We start from the raw sequence: 18,248 nt of genomic DNA, 5'->3' as shown, positions 1-18,248 counted from the left end.
TTATGTTTGTTGTACATTGCATACTACATGCAAAGTTGCCTGGCTCTCCTAGTTATTTTTTATGTAGTAACTTATTTATATTTTATGATAAATTCGTGAATTCAGAAGTATTATTATCCCATGTTTTTCAAGGGTGAAAAATCCTTGACACGGGGAGATTAAGTAGCATGTCCAAGGTCAGTTTACAGCTAGTAAATCAAGCAGCTGAGATTAAATTCCAGACAATTTAGCAGCAGAGTTCACATTCTTAGAGTAGGAGTTTATCCTTATGTCCTGCAATTCAATATTCCAAAGTTGCACTTTGCATATTTAAACTCCCTTGTGTCCATCTGGATGCCAAGTCTCGTTTACATTGGAAAAGTGTTTTACCCTTTATAATGCATTCACATTTGATTTCTCAACAACCCCATGGGAAAGATGAGACACTAAGAATGAGATAGTTTAAGTGAAATTTTAAAGGCAATATAACTAATTTCGTTTAGTTTAGTGTGTTTGTTTGTAGTTGTTTTCTGTGATGATTTGCCTATTTATGTTTTATCTTGTTCCAGAAATATTTAAGATTCCTTATACAGCTAGTAAGTGGAAGAGGAAAGATTCAGTCATGCTAGAGTCCAGAATTCATGTGAAGTGTTCAGGACAGGGTAAGTCTCATTTCTTCTCAGAGGCTGAAGGTACCTGTCTCCACTCCACTTCCCAAGTAGTGATATGGCTATGACAAGTTGTAAGCTATAAGCAAACATTGTTTTCATGTAGTCTCTTTCTGCATCTTAGGTTTCATCTGTGCAAACTGAAAGGGCATGAGAAAATTTTGTTTAAAAACACTTTAAATTTCAATATTCTGAGTGTTTGTAAATGCATTTCCTAATCTACAAGTAGAAACTCAGTGATAAATATTCAGTAAGTACTAGAAAAGTAAAACAAGTAAATATGCTTTTTAAATATGCTGTATTCATATGCTTTTGGTGTACTAAATAGCTTAACACGGGAAAACTGCATCAATATTACAAAAGAAAAACAACAAAATGTCAACCTTGCCTGGGTTGCCTAATGGACGTCAAATCCACCACAACTTTTTGCTTATCATTCACCTGAAATATATATTTCATTAACCAATCTCTAATATAAACCATGAAATTGGCATTTTTGCCTGGAGATGTAACAAAAATAAATAAAATGCCATGTTTAGGAGACAATGAAATAGATCCTGAAGATAAAATCAATATCAAAAGTACAGATCAATAAAAGTAAAGATGTGTGTACATTTAAATATAACTAGTTGAAAAATTCAGACTATATATCTCGTGTGTGTGTGTGTGTGTGTTTTATCAAGGCTACTTAAAGTGATTTTGCTGATGGAGTTGGAATTTGGGACTAGATTACTCCATGATTTATCAACATAATGCCAAAAGGAGTAATCTCAACTAGAAAACAGTCCCATGTAAATAAAGTCCACTACATATTTTAGTTATTTTGTAATGCAGATTCAGGCACAGGTTCAGATTTCAGCAAGCTGAAACAAAAGGAAGCCGGATTAAGTTGCAATTTAATTTTAAAGGTCTGGAAAGAGCACTATGATCTATTGTGGAAAAGACACTAATCACTGAGGACCATAATGATTGCTGTTTGATAATTTTAATATGTAAGGGTGCCTGATTAAAATTTAAGGGGCATCTTGAGTATTTCTGAAGATAAATTAACATTTATTGAGAATTTCTTGATGCCAGAATCTGGACTGGTTGCTTTGCACACGATATCCCATTTAATCCTCATGACAACTTTAGGAGCTAGGTTTCATTAGCTAGGAAAAGGTTATGATTTTAGTGCAAATAATGTGAAGTTTAGGATCAGATAGTTATGAATTCAAAGTTTCCATGAACTATTTATTTATTGAGTGACTTTGGCATTATTTTACTTAGTTGGATGGGCCATGCGAATTGGACAGATGCGTTCTCATTTTAAACATTGAAACAGTATTTTATTTTATCTTATTCAATATACGTATTCTACTATTCTACATATTCTAAAGTCTTCACACATAGCAGGGAAAATACTGACAGTGTTGGGAAAAGTGCAGATGAAATGTTGAGGAAAAAGGAGAAGGATGTTTATATATTAATTTACAATCTGTAAAAAGAGAGTGTTTTTGAACTAAAATTTAGTGTATATTGATGCCCTTATTATATGTCTAATGGTAAAGCATCATCTTGGGATTGTATTGTGAATCCTAAAACAAAGGATACGCTGCGTCATGATAAGCTAACAGCCAACCCCAAATTTTAAAGACATAACACAACAAAGCTTTGTTTCCTGCTCATAGTGAATTGGTGGTTAGTGGGAAGATTCTTTAGAGCAACTGTCCTCTAAGTGATGGCTTAGCATTGCACTTCCAAGTCCACTTGTAATGCTTCCATTAACAAGAAACCCAGAAACAGAGAGAAGGGACACCACCAGTGATTAAATGCATTCACCTAGCAGTCAAATACATCATCTCATTACATTCACATTTTATTGGGCAAAGAAGTTCAGGTGACCATGCCTAACTTCAGGGTGGCAGGGAAATGTAAGCTTCCTGTCTGGGAGAGGTCTAGAAGGAAAATAAAACTAGACATTATTGAGCAGCTTTAGGCTAGACATTGTTTTATTTTTTTAAGCATTTCTAATTTTTCTAAGTAAAAGATACACAAGGTGTACTAATCTAGGAAAGCTCCCATCCTTTCACTGGAGTATGGAGCAAGTATCTAGATGGAAAATATCAACTTCCAAAGAAAAATGTACGGAGGTTGCTCTCTAACACATTAAGTAAATAATAATAATAGCTATTTTTTAAAATCTGCCTGTTACTGCCCAAATTCTAAAGTCATATGTTTCCTATGCCTCTGAAAGTCTTCGTGAAAGTTAGGCTATGAACTAACACACAGCTGATACCTGACAGAGAAAAACCTCCCTCAGACTACAACTGCCTGAATGTAGAATTTACTGCAAGGGATAAATGTGACATTTAAATTGCATTGCACTTTCCCCTATGTATTTCTGTCAGGATACTTTCAGTCACAAAGTGGAATGATTTTAAAATACTTTAAAATACACAATATTTGACTGTAACATTATAATATGAAAGATCGTTCGATAAAATACTAGGTGGTACAAGTTGCTTGATTATTATGATGAATGTCAAAAGTATGCAATGTGATATTTAATACAATTCAGTGAGTGATGAGTTAGTAACATCATATTTCCTCAGAGGAACAAAATAGAAGACCAGGAAATTCAAAGAAAGTCTGATAATTTCTAACAATACAATATTCAAGAATAAAACAGAATGATAGATTTGAATCTATATGTATTTTGCTTGTAACACAAATCTCTCATGGAAAATAAATAAATTAAAAAGTCAGGAAGATATTAACTGAAAAAATAATGTAACGAAACTCAAGAATATAACAGAGAAGACCTTATTATATTTATAAAAATATATAAGCTTCTGAAATGTTTGAGCATGGCTAAAGCTGTAATTAACAACCAGCACCTATATGTCAATTTAACTTTTCAATCTTTTCATCTTGAAAATAGTCATGTCTATGCAACCTCACAAAGGTTTCATGAGGGTTAAAAGACAACTAGTTAATATGTCTAGCAAAATCCCTGTTGTATAGTGTAAGCCTGATTATACCTTGGATCTCAATCCTAGATAAGCCTCAAAACACAAATCCTAGGAATTGTGATTTAGACACCGATTATCTTAGTGGGTATTTTTTAAAGCAAATAGATGATTTTATAAACATGTAGCATTCAAAAGTACATCAGGCACTGAAAATTTTTGAAGTACCTATATGATACATTCCCAGTAATCAGTGTGTGTGTGTGTGTGTTTGTGTGTGTGTGCAGGCGTGTGCACACGTGCACGTGCTTACATAATTTCAAAAGCTTCACAAAGCCCATTTATGGTCCTTAAAAACAACTGTATTATTTTGTAAAATAATTGTTCTCATTTTTCTCAATATAAATGAAAATAAACCAAACAATTGACTTAAATCTTCTTCCTCCGTAAAATCATGAAAAAAAGATGATATAGAATAATACATCAGTGTTCTAGCTAGCAGAGTGAGTATGCGAATATTTCAGCAAGCAACATTTTTATTCTAGCACCTCAAAATGCATTAAATATAGTACAGGTACTATCAATTAAAGTGTCTGAAAATTAATTTCAACAAGGAGCAGAATCATGCAACTAATCACAGACAGATCTAAATAAATTAGCTCTTAATCATAGCTTTGAAAGGAGAGAAAAAGAAGGCAACATCAAGAAAGTCAAATTACCTTCCCTGGGGTGAAGACATAATAAAACATACAATAAATCAAGGGTTTAACTTCAATTTTGTTGATAAGATGATCACAAAGTTTTAATAATGATACTATATATATTTTTCTCCGATCTTGCTTTTCAATATAATTGTTTATTGTTAGATAAAGGGACACATTTGCCAGAGTCAGAGTGAAATCTGCATGCAGCCAAATGACAGTGTTTGGGAGATAATGGGAAAAAAACACTTTCTAGCTTCTCAAACTTACTTTATCTACAGACTGTGTTGGAGTGCGGGGTGGGGAGACTCCCTTGCCATAGCTTCACATATGGAGGTTTGCCTCTCCTGCATTTGTTCTGTACAGAGAGATGGAAAAAACCATCCCAATATCTTTTCCTATTAAATAAATCAAAGATCAAAAACTTAAGGCAAAAATATAGGAATTGACTCTGGCATTTCAGGAGTTTCTGTCCCATAGTTTTCATAAACATAAGCTCATTTCTGCTTTTTTAAAGGAAAAATAAAACCAGTCTGGTTCTTAATCCTGGCCTTTCTGCCCATTAGCTGTATGACTGGCCAATTTACTTAATCTTTCTGAATTTCAGTTTATTCAACAGGTGATTTAAAAAATAATTGTCTATATCTCATAGGGTTGTGGAGACGATCAAATGAGATCATCCTCATAGCACCTTAACAATATTCAGAGTTATATAGTATTAATAGTTTTGTACTGGCTGGCATTTAAATATTTATTTGCTGAAATATTTATTTTTATGGCTTTAATTACATTAGGCATCTTAACTCTCTGCTGAAGCAATTGCTAATGGTAGGGCAGAGTTTGTTAAACATTTGAATTTGAACAAGAAATGGATTTCTTTGATTTCCAATGCTTTACACCTCTACTTTTTTAATCTACTAGGAATACCCTAGGAATAACCTAGAGAATGTTATAATACAAAGGGTACACAGTTGGAGAATGTCTGGGTGCATGCATTAAAACTACTACTCTAAGACTCTGCTCATAATTCCAAAGCATCTCTCTCTCTCTGTGCATCTTATGCAACATATGAATAGTTTCTATATCAAACCATCTCCATACAGCAGCCGGTATCTAAGGTGAAAAATTGATCACAATTCCCTGGCTTAAAGCTCTTTAGTATTCCCCTTTACCTTTTTCATCAATTCCAAATATCTTAGGAAAGCTAACAGAGACCTTCATGATTATAAGGATATAGCTCATCCCTATATCCTTATTTCACTGTTCTCTATCTCTAGTATTCTATGCTACCTTCTACAATATGGGGCCTCATCCCCTATACCTTGATCATTTTTCCCCTTTGGACCACTCTTTGCCTGGCTGCCTTTGAGTCATTCTTCAACACATGTGCTGCTGCTGCTTCTCTGAATTGCACACCTCAGTTAGGTATGCTGACAGAATATCCTATATATGACCTTGCAGAGGTAGCTCTTGATCTACTGTCTAATATTGAAATTATTCAACTATTTAATTTTTCCCACTAGATCATAAGAGCAGCATTATTTTGCTAGTCACTGTATCCCCAACATCTATTATAGTGCCTGGCACATAGAAAATATTTTCTTAAAGTAATCTGAATAAATCATATAGCATTAACATTTTATTAGTATTGCCCTTGTCTCCATATTTTGAGCTTTTAAAGAACATGAATAGTTTCAATAATTAAATGCAAAAGATTTATAATGAATTTGGAATACTGTAGTTAGTTTCTTGAGGGCAGGAACCTATCTGACTTTGTGTTTGTTGTTGTATCATTTAATACCCAACAGAGAACCTGACCCGTAGTATGCACAAGATCAACATATGTTGAACAACAAATGAATTAAGATGCCTTTGACACTTAGAATCCAGAGAATCAAGAAAATACCAGATTACCCTGTACTAGGAAATGTTAAATAGTTCACAGACACTTAAAGCAATAATTAATGAATAAAGAAATGATAATGACCTTCTTAATAACCTCACTATTTACTCAAGTTTGATCTGAATGGCCATGTGATAATTATTTTGAAGTCTTAAAGATGTAGGAATACGTAAATCCCTTTCTTAATTAGTACACTTTGCTTGTTTCCATTGTTTAAAGAAAAAGTAAAACACATGGTCTCTTCACAAGATACAGAGTAACAAGGAGGAACACATTTTGTGAGGGTGTGTGTGTGTGTGTGTGTGTGTGTGTGTGTGTAGTATTGTTCCATTCTGATATCCAGGTTAATTTGAAAACACTACATTTGGTTTCTTGGCATTTGCTAAGAAATTATACTCAAAGTGAATTTTGAAATGATTCATGGTTCATGTTGTGTAATCTGAAGAAATGACTGGTAACGATATTCTCCTATATTTGTATGATGCATTAATCTCCATCATTGCCAGTTAACTGTGTACATTTCCAGCTCCTGAACAACAAATATTTTGGAAAGATAAATAGCTTCTCTTTCTGGAAATTACCATATATGGACTTTTAAAGAAAATCTTGCTAGTTTTTATGGAATGCATGTCATTATAGAAAGCTGTTACTTTAGAATGAAATGAAATCCATGTCTAAGTCAGAGAATGATGAAGAAAATGAGGTGAAGGAGAGGGTCTCAGGTCTCTTTCAAGAACCACTGAAGGATACATCAATAAGTAAAATAAACCTAAAAACTATTAAGTAACTAACAATACACCAGTACTCAAACATACGGGGGAGTGGGATCTCCAGCTTGGACCATCTGGATCTAGTAGTAAAATCACGCCACTGGGATTCTTGACTGTATTACTTACTCTCTGTGTGCTCACTTTATTATCAGTAAGCATCATGCTATGTTAAGCTACTCTAAGCCTAACAACTTACAACTTTGTTTTATGTTTGGTTTTATTAATTTTAAAAAATAATTAGGTTTTGGGTTTTTTTTGTTTTGTTTTCTCTTTGTTTTTTTTTTTTTTTTTTTTTTTTTTTTTTTTGACAGGATTTCACTCTGTCACTCAGGCTGGAGTGCAGTGGCATGACCATAGCTCACTGCAGCCTCGAACTCCTGGGCTCAAGTAATTCTCCTGCCTCAGCCTTCTAAGTAGCTGGGACTACAGGCATGTACCACCACACCTAGCTCAACTTTTGATTTCAATGAAGTGTGATCATGCCCTCTCTAGCATCCATATAACCAAATCACAGTAAAGATAAGATATGTCTTGCTGTCATTCCACCAGGCAAGAGGGACAGTGTAATAAGACAGGTCAGTCTAGGTTGTCATGATGATGAGACAGAAGAGGAAACATGACTGATAACCTCCATGGAGATGCATGAACCGAGGTGTAAATAATTCTTTAGAGAAAACATTCATGATTTTATTAAAAACTAAAAATGAAATTTTTTTGGAGACAATAGGGGCTCACATACAGGGGAGAGTCCAGTGGTGGCGGGCTGGACAGGAGAACCACCCGATGTACAGACTTGGTCCAGTGGTGGTGGGATAGACACGATATCTGCTTTCCTACAATCCACTGGTGGTCGGCTAAACAACATATCCACCTTACATATGGTCCAGTGGCAGTGGACTGGACAGACAAACTGCAACTGCTTGCAAACAGCATGAAGTTTATGTAACATTCTCATTTCCAACCTTCCCCTTAACGACCTCCGCCTGACAACCTTCATGTAATCCAAAACTCAGGGCCACAATTCTCTGTACAGCTGTGTTCCATGCAATGGCAGCTATGAGACCAGTGAAAATAATTTTTGAGCAGTGAAGAAAGGATATGTGAATAGAACACCAAACTCATCCTGCTTCAAACAAAGCAAGTTTACTTTCATCTATTTTATGTATTAGTCATCTGCTTGAGACTTTTATTGGAGATATTGATTTATTTTTTAAAAAACTTGAGAACTTCTAATATTGATTAGCTTAAGGTTCACTTCTAGTTTAAAGATTTCATTTGTTTCTGAGGGCAGGGTCAATAGTATTCAAGAAAAATAAAAAAGCTAGTGGAAAGACATATCCATTCCAAAATAAAAAGATACCCATAGTAAGAGCTAATTTTTACTAATTAGTGTCTAAAAGTGATGTGATAGTCAAAAAGAGCCAAGATTAAATATGTAGTGCCAAGACCCACTAATCTTTTCAAGTTATGATTACTTGTCCAAGAGCAAAAAGTATCCAGGCAGTTGTGATCCTCTGCTTAATATTGCTTCTGGGAACTCCTGAATCAGGTAGTAAATAGTTTCCCCAGATATCAAAAGTTTAGGTTTTATAAATTCAAGAAACCGCATGTTCTTGTGAGGTTTTGCCTGATCCTGAGTTTTAATGGATGGTAAGGAGTAAAGAGCTCATCAAGAGTATGAACTTCACTTTTCTCTTTGGGAGCATCATTCCTGCAAGTTTCATCATACAGGAATATCTGTTCATGCCTAAGGCGTGACTGTATGATCTCTATGTGCCATAGATAATGGTATTATTGATTATAGAGATTCCTTTCAAGCCCTTAGTAGATACCAAACACTTTATTAGGAATTTATCAACCAAAATGTGCCAAATATTATTTTCATCTTTTCAAATTAGAAAGCTTAGCACAGATAAGTTAACCACCTTGGCTAAATTCCAATGGCTAAGAAAATTCAAGCCTGAATTTATTTCATCGCAAAGTTATTTGTTTTCCCCCTTAACAACTCAGGCTTTTCTCCTCAATTCTTTGTTTCTTATGTCCACAATAATTCCAACATAGAACAAAGTAGAAAGATGTAGTTTTTTTATTTGTAGGGTTGCTCTCCTCCTCCACCTTCTATTTCTTCTCCTCCTTCTCCTCTTCCTCATCCTCCCCGTCAATCCTTGTCTTTCTTCTCTGTCTCCTTCTCCTTAACTGATTTTTCACCCTGTTATATAGCTTTCTTAGATATAGGGCTACAGTAATTTCAAATACATCTCTCTTACTCTTCAGAGTTATTGCTTCCTAAAAAATAGTCTAGGCAAGTGTCCCTGAATTCTTTGACCGGGAACTTACCTGCTCTCCAGAAGGAATTATATGGTGAGCCATGTGAGTCACATGACCTGCTCCTAATTCCCATACCATTAACGATGTGGAGAAAACTCTGTAAGAAGAAACAACAAGGGCAATTATTTTGTTTTGAGGACAACTCTTCTGGGGTTTTGCGATGTGAAGTTGACAAATGAGACAGAAAATTCTCTCTTCTGATAATGATAACACCATCTACTATTATACTAAAAACTTTTCTCAAGAAAGCACTCATTTGACTTTGCCTTTGTAAGAGCACTTGAAATTAATTCAGATTTGTGGTTTCAAAGGAGGTTAACAGAACCAAAATACTAAATTACTTCCAGTATCTTAAACATAAATTTAGAGAAACTACTTTTCAAAGGCAATTTTCAGAATATAGAAAGCATATCTCTAAATTCAAGCCACAGTAGGCATCAGGGCTTAAATATCTGAATCTCCTTTGTCTTAAACTGAGTAATTTGGTAGTGACATCAGAATTCAAGCCCTGTCCATGTTAGGACTCATGTACTAGGAGTTTTTGACAAGAATAGTTGGTATTAAATTCTAAATTGATGCTGAGTGACAGAATATTTCCCGTGTCTCTGCCACTTGCAGACAACTACCACAAGCTCAATTTGCTTCACAGGGATGTGGCATGTGCCATCCCACAAAAAGTCACGTGCGTTCAAATGAGCACTGGCCAATATTGCTTTTGAGAAATAAGAAAGCTTGTCTGCGTTCCCAGGGCCAATTATTTAGCCAACTATACATTGGGGAAATAAATTCTTGAAGCAAAAGATTTCATTACATTCATAACTACAAATATTGTTCTTGGATATAAACTGCCCGGCTCACTTAACTCAGTGACCTTTTATTTCTATAGATCTAATAGATTTATAATACGTTCTGGGAAGAAGCTTTTTTTCCCTTAAATTGCTCTTTCAAGATCTTGAATATCAGATGAAAGTTCAGTCCTTCTAGAGATATCCAAAACGTCAAAGGACTACGTATTTTGTAAGCCTGGCTTCCAACTTGCTTCTTTGAAGCAGAACATCATAGAATTGGTGTTGGAAGGGATCATAGGAATGATCCAACCTAAACTGATAAAGTTTCTTTTCTTTTTTTTTTTTCCTACTGGATCTTGAGTGCCACAAGAACTAAGACAACGTCCAATTAACCTTTATTTTCCAATGCCTAGTGAAGGATTTTATACATAACAAATCTTAATTCTATAATGACTAAACGGGGAAAAATAGTCACAAGCTTATCTATCTCCGTGTTTTCCAACAAGTGGTACATTTATCAGGAATGCCACAAGTTTATTTTAGGTAGTATTTGGATAACAGTTGGTATATTATTTCCTATATTTTAATATAGGTGTAATAAAAAATAAGAAGTAATAATCATGAAATTATAAGCTGAAAATAAATACAATAAATAAATGGTACCTGTATCTTCAATGGCACAACTTTTGAAGGGTGGAACGTAAGAATTCTAGAAATCTGTCATACTCAGTGCTTGGTTCTCTTCATTTCACCCCTTCTTTATAGAACCACAAACTGCCTAGGTTGTTATTATTATTATTATTATTATTATTATTATTATTATTTGACATGGAGTTTAGCTCTCTCGCCCAGGCTGGAGTGCAGTGGTACGATCTCAGCTCACTGCAACCTCCACCTCCCAGGTTCAAGCAATTCTCCTGCCTTAGCCCCTTGAGTAGCTGGGATTATAGGTGCCTGCTACCACACTCAGCTAATTTTTTGTATTTTTAGTAGAGACAGGGTTTCACATGTTGGCTGGGTTGGTCTTGAGCTCCTGACCTCGTGATCTGCCCACCTCGGCCTCCCAAAGCACTGGGATTACAGACATGAGCCACCGCGCCCAGCCTTATTATTTTATGGAAAAATATAATGTGAGTTTATGATGCCATTGAAATGTATGGTTCCAGTTTTTTGTTTCTCAACTAGTTGACCTATATGCTTCTGATTACTATGCAGTTGAATGTGCTCACGTACTATAATTTGTTATTTTTATACTGCCCCCTCTTCATCTTCTAATGCTTGTATTTCTTTGCACTCTATGATGTAAGTAATAGCTTCAAAGGATAATTTTTTGAAAGATGCAAGTGGATTGTTGGTAAAAGGCTTATGACAGTGTATTGGGAGGCATGGAGGTGGCAGGAAGGTACTAAATTTGATACAGAATGAAAAGAAGGATTCTGGAAAGTTTTAATTTTTATGATTTATTTCCACATTAGAGTAGAAAACAGATATTAATTCACTCATTTCTAAGAATTATTGAAACCGACCCTTAAATCTTTAGCCTCAATTTTTATACAAAGATCCTGCCTGAGGTACTTTGAAATAAATAATACAAAGATTTATTAGAAATGCTGTTTTCCTCTCACTAAAATTGGGCTTCCAAGCTTTGAAACCCTCTCCCATCATTATTTTTGACATTCATTTTCATTCGGAGGATATTATTAAAATCGTGCTCATTTCACTGTCAGCTTTTTTGGACAGAAAAGTGGTGTGAAAGCATTAAATTCTTTACTGAGCAGGAATGTGCACTTGGATTCTATCTGAAATCAGCACCAGAAGAACTTGTCATTGTGTTTTCCAGAGCGGATGATTAAATAGGGCACATTTTTCATTTATTCTTTTTTAAAATAAATGTGAACAATGCATATACTTGTGGGTTTATGCAGTTCGCCACTATAAAAATGGCCAAACATCAGTCCTTTGTTCTTTCTACTCTTCTTCGGGGGAGGCAGACTGTTTAAAGGGAGGTAGAAGTTATTTTAGGGATTCTGAATGCTGAGCACCTTTTATTACCTTTAGATATTTCAAACAATTTCCCAGATCATCTTCCATATTCCAGCTTTGTGATACTTACACAAAGCAATGTTTTAAACAATTTCTTATATGCTTCTAGAGTACAACAAATAGTAAAACAAAGTGTGAATACAACACATACTTTTCCTTCAGTCTATCATTTAATACCTTCCAATTTTATATCCATGCATCACTAACAAATGACCAAAAAAAGATTCCTAAGTTTCATTAAACTGTACATGAAAGAGTCTCTGAATAATTATTTAAAAGAACTTCTTCCCATAAATTATTTGCCTCCACTTTTTAACAGCATAGTTAGGGACTTTTTGAGCTACTCATTTAAATGATTCTCCAGTCATTTACTGTTAAGTTTCTGTCTTGGTATATTCACAGTCTACTTTTATATATGTAAAAAAATTGCATTATGTAGTGTTCACAACGCAATTCAATGATTAACAAGGTTAATTTCTGGTTGAATTTCTGTAATATAATGTTTATTATGAGATACGTTACATTAAAACTAGAGACTTAGTGAAGTTTTTTTGGTGGTGGGGGATGGAGTATTGCTCTGTCTCCCAGGCTGGAGTGCAGTGGCACTATCTCGGCTCACTGCAACCTCCACCTCCCAGGTTCAAGTTATCCTTCTACCTCAGCCTCCCAAGTAGCTGGGATTACAAGCACCCGCCACCATGCCCAACTAATTTTTGTATTTTTAGTAAAGACAGGGTTTTGCCATGTTGGCCAGGCTGGTCTCAAACTCCTGACCTCAAGTGATCCACCCGCATTGGCCTCCCAAAGTGCTGGAATTATAGGCATGAGCCACTGCGCCTGCCGGAGACTTAGTAATTTTGACATTACCAGCACTACCTTGACAAAAAGAAGCATGTTGAAATTTGGAGGCATGATAGACCAGTTCTATACCTTGATTGCTGGTAATTACATGACTGTCCATATTTGCCCATGTATACAACTGCATACCAAAAAAGATGCATTTTCTTGTATGTAAATTATAACTCAGTAAACTACGAAATTATGAAAAGGATAATATGTCAATATTAGCCTTAAAATATCATCACAGACATCTGTATGTTATGTTTCAACATTTTATCTTTGCATTTTCTCTTTAGCCAACCCTATTAAGCTTTCTACTTCGCCCCATCAATCCACTGAAGACCTCAGCAATATTGCTTTCAATGACTATCATTTTGCAAACTCATTGATAGCCTATCAGTTCACATCTTACTTGGCATCTCTTCATCATTTAACTGGTGTTGCAAGCAAAGAATCATTTATTCACTTTATTTCCAGGACACTGCAATTTTTTTCGATCATCCTTCTATCTTATTCACTGCTTCTTTCCTGGAGACTCCTCTTCTTCTCAATCACATGACTTGAAAAACATAAATATATGCTGCCAACTCTTTCCTCCCACCCACCTGTGTGTGTGTGTGTGTGTGTGTGTGTGTGTCTATGTGTGTGTATACCTTTAGCTTTCACTTTTCCCTGAGTTCAAAAATGACATGTCCCAGCTCACGCCTTGGACATCTCCTTCTGTATATAAAATTGACATTCACTTAGCATACACAAGATGAACCCTTGATTTTCTTTCCAATCTGTTCATTCTGCATATTTCTTGAACTCAAATAATTCCATAATTCACTGGCTTCTTCTGACCAAAATCCAGAAATTAATTATTGATTCTCTTTTTCTTTCTTTATATATAACCCATAAGCATGTTCTATATGCATTATTTTAAAAATATAACTTCACTCTTACATTTTAACATTTTTCAATTACTAGCCTGTCTCACCTGAACTTTTCCAATAGTTTTCTGATTTCTCTCCTTCCATAGTTGTATTTGTAGGGTACAAAGTGACACTATACTTCATGAATACATTGTGAATTAATGAAATCATGCTAATTAACATATCCATCACCTCAATGCTTATCTTTTTTTTTGTTTGTTTGTTTGTTTGGTTTTTTTTTGTTTTGTTTTTGTTTTTTTTGTTTTGTTTTTTTTTTTTTGAGACGGAGTCTCGCTTTGTTGCCCAGGCTGGAGTGCAGTGGCCAGATCTCGGCTCACTGCAAGCTCAGCCTCCCGGGTTCACGCCATTCTCCTGCCTCAGCCTCCCGAGTAGCTGGGACTACAGGCGCCCGCCACCTCACCCGGCTAGTTTTTTGTATTTTTTAGTAGAGACGGGGTTTCACTGTGTTAGCCAGGATGGTCTCGATCTCTTGACCTCGTGATCCGCCCATCTCGGCCTCCCAAAGTGCTGAGATTACAGGCTTGAGCCACCGCGCCCGGCCAATGCTTATCTTTTTTGTGGTAATAACATTTGAAATTTACTCTCAGTGATTTTGAAATGTACAAAATATTATTATTTACTGTATTAACCACACTGTTTAATATATTACAAAATTTTTCTAAATGTATTCCACCTGCCTCATTTAGAACTTTTACTCTTTGACTATCACCTTTCCATTTCCTCCCCCAACTCCCAGACTCTGGTAACCACCATTCTACTCTCTGTTTCTTTGAGTTCAATTGTTTTAGACTCCACATATAAGTGAGAACATATATCATTTGTTTTTCTGAGCCTGGCTTATTTTACTTACCATAATGTTCTCTAGTTTCACCTGTATTATCACAAAAAAGGTTTTTTCTTCCTTTTTAAAGGATAAATAGTATTCCATTGTGTACACATACTCCATTTCATTTACTCACCCTTCCACTGATGGACAGTCAGGTTGTTAAGTCTATAATTTGGCTGTTGTGAAGAGTGCTGCAATGAACACAGGAGTGAAAACATCCTTTGATATATTATTCAAATTTTTGAAGGTAAATACCCAGAAGTGGGATTGCTGGATCACATGGTAATTCCATTTTCAATTTTCAAGGAACTTTTATACAATTTTCCATTTGGCTTCACTAATTTACATTCCTACAAAAAATGTATAAGGGCTCCCTTTTCTGTATGTCCTGACTAACATCTCTTACAGTTTGCCTTTTTGATAATAGCTATTCTGACAAGCATGAGGTGATATACCATTATGGTTTTAATTTGCATTTTCCTAATGATTAGTGATGTTGAACATTTTAAAAAATATATCTGCTGGCCATTTGTATTTCTTCTTTTGAGAAATGTCTATTCAGGTCCTTTGCCCATTTTTAATGTATGGCTTCACGTATTTTCTCTGAAGCTTAAAATTTGCCACTTCATTCTGCTAATCATTTCTTTTCTTTTACACCAGCTTTTATTTTTGATGAAATCCCATTTGCAATCCCATTTGACCCTGAGATTTGGGGGTCAAATACAAAAAATTATTCAAACCAATACGGTATTTTATTCTGAATATTTTTTTCAGTAGTTTTATAGTTTCAGGTTTTATGTTTAAGTCTTTAATCAATTTTGAGTTGATTTTTGCATATAGTGTGAGTTAAAGGTACAATCTCCTTCTTCTGCATATGAACATCCATTTTTCCCAACATTATTTATTGAAGAGACTATTAATTTCTCATTGTGTATTTTTGGCACCTTTGTGAAAAAGCAATTGACCATACATACATGGGTTCATTTCTGGGCACTCTATTCTGTTCCATTGGCCAATCAGTCTATTTTTATGCCAATACCATGCTGTTTTAATTATCGATTTTTTGTAATATAGTTCAAAATCAGGTAGTGTGATGCCTCTAGCTTTGTTTTATTTTGTTTGTTTGTTTATAGCTGTCTTAGCCATTTCAAGATTTTTGTGGTTCCACACTAAATTTTAAGATTTATTTTTCTATGAAAAAAAATTGAAGTTTTGATAGCTTTTGCATTGAAATTTGTAGATCACTTTGGTTTGTACAGTCATTTTAACAATATTTATTCTTCCAATTCATGAACACAGGATACCTTTCCATTTATTTGAGTCTTCTTCGATTTCTTTCATTAATGTCTTATAGTTTTCAGTGTACAGCTCTTTCACCATCTTGGTTAAATTTATTCCTGGTATTTTATTTTTTATAGTTATTGTAAATAGGGTTGTTTTCCTTGTTTCTTTTTTGAAAAGTTTGTTGTTAATGTACAGAAACGTTACTCCATTTTTCCACATTTTTTATTACACTCTCTTCTTCTCAGAATAATCAGAAAGATTTTTTACAAGCGGCACTTACATCTTGCAATTCCTGTGCTGAAATCATCCTGTAATCTTTTTTTTCCCTTACACTTACAATAAAATCCACATTCCCTATTATGACTTACGAAGCCCTACACCAGAAGTCAGCAAATTATGACCAATAACCCAAATCCAGCCTGTTGCCAATGTTCATTTTTGTAATTGTGATAAAATACATATAACATAAACTATACCATGTTATCTATTTTTTAGTGTATGGTACAGTAGTGTTAAGTACATTTATATTGTCATGAATCCAATCTCCGGAATGCTTTCATCTTGTAAAAGTGAAACTCTAAACCCATTAAACACCTCTTAGTTCCTTCTCCCACCAGATCCTGGAAAACATCATTCTCTTTACTGTATTTATAAATTTGACTATTCTAGTTACCTCATATAAATGGAATTATACAGTGCCTGTATTTTTGTGACTGACTATTTTAATAGCATGATGTCCTAGAGGTTCACTCTTGTTGTGACATGTATCAGAATTTTCTTCTTTTTTAAGGTTGAGTAATACCCCATTGTATATATATGCCACATTTTGTTTATTTATCCAGCGGTGGACATTTAGATTGCTTCAACCCCTTGGTTATTGTAAATAATCCTGGTATTAACGTGATTGCACAAATATCTGAGACCCTGCTTTCAATTCTTTTGAGTATATATCTAGAATTGCTAGATCATATGGTAATTTTATTTTTAATTTTTTGAGGAATTGCCCTGATGCTTACCATAGCAGTTTCATCATTTTACATTTCCATCAAGAGTACACAAAGATTCTAATTTCTCCACATACTAGCCAATACTTCTTTTCTTTCCTTTTTTATAATCCAGGACCTCATGGGTATGAGTCTGTATTTCATTGTGGTTTTGATTTACATTTCCCTAATGATTAGTGATGTTGAGCATCAATTCATATGCTTGTTGGCCATTGTATATCTTCCTAAGGGAAATGTCTATTCATGTCCTTTCCCATTTTTTAATTGGATTGATTTTTGTTGCTGCTGACTTGTAGGAGTTCTTAAATATTATTAATGTTAACCCACTTATCAGATATATGATGTGCAGGTATTTTCCCATTTGATAGGTTGCCTTTATAGTCTGTTGATTGTGTTCTTTCATGCACAGAAGTTTTAAATTTTGATTTAGCCCAATCTATCTATTTTGTCTTTTATTTCATGTGCCCATTGACTTTTTTTGTAAATGAAGTTTTATTGGAACATAGCTACACTCATGTGTTTCAGTTTTGTCTATGACTGTTTTCATGCTATTACAGGAGAGATGAGTAATTGCAGTGGAAACCATATGGCCTACAAAGCCTAAAATATTTACTGTCTGGACATTTACAGAAAAAGTTTGTGAATCCCTCCCCTGTGCAATCTGACTGTTGTCTATCTTCCACCCTTTCTATATACCACTATTCCCACTTAATCTATTCTAGCCATATACTGGCCCTTCTGTTTTCTTCCAAAACAACAAGATCATTCTACTTCAGGGGTTTGAACTTTCAGATTCATTCATTTAGACTATTTTGTTTTGTTTTGTTTTTTACTAGAACTTTAACTAGTTTATGCCTTTATTTCACTGTGGTCTCTGCTTAAATGTCCTGCCCTCAGAGAAAAGAGTTGACATCAGCTAAATATCTTAAAATGCTAACCTCTTGATTGTGTTTTATCTTAGTCAGAATGAAAAGGCAATGCCAAAGTTGGTAAAACATGTTTATATATCCCACTTACACATATGAGTTACTATATAGTAAGGGCTGCGAACCATTGCCCTTCCATTTTATACTAATCTGCTGAACTAGTAAAACTGCTATGTCTCCCTTCCCCATATCAAACATAAATTATCTATGAAAGAGAAACACCAAGAAAGAGAAGAAAAGCCTGAGAAAAAATCCTTAGAGCAACTAATGGGGCTATTTTGAACCATTATATGTGGCAGGGG

General features: G+C 34.7%; 1 long non-coding RNA gene across 1 annotated transcript in view; it reads right to left on the bottom strand.

The window, feature by feature from the left end:
• Positions 1-18,248, bottom strand: part of LOC105491492 (uncharacterized) — a 177,084-nt gene that overhangs the window by 83,256 nt on the left and 75,580 nt on the right. Inside the window, exon 2 of the long non-coding RNA XR_003020320.2 lies at positions 9,310-9,397. This is a non-coding gene — a long non-coding RNA (uncharacterized lncRNA). The remainder of the gene's footprint in view (positions 1-9,309; positions 9,398-18,248) is intronic.

The sequence above is a fragment of the Macaca nemestrina genome, chromosome 18 (assembly GCF_043159975.1).
Source record: "Macaca nemestrina isolate mMacNem1 chromosome 18, mMacNem.hap1, whole genome shotgun sequence".
Classification (NCBI taxonomy): domain Eukaryota; kingdom Metazoa; phylum Chordata; class Mammalia; order Primates; family Cercopithecidae; genus Macaca; species Macaca nemestrina.
The sequence above is the reverse complement of the archived record's forward strand: the minus strand, read 5'-3'. Positions and strand labels throughout refer to the sequence as shown.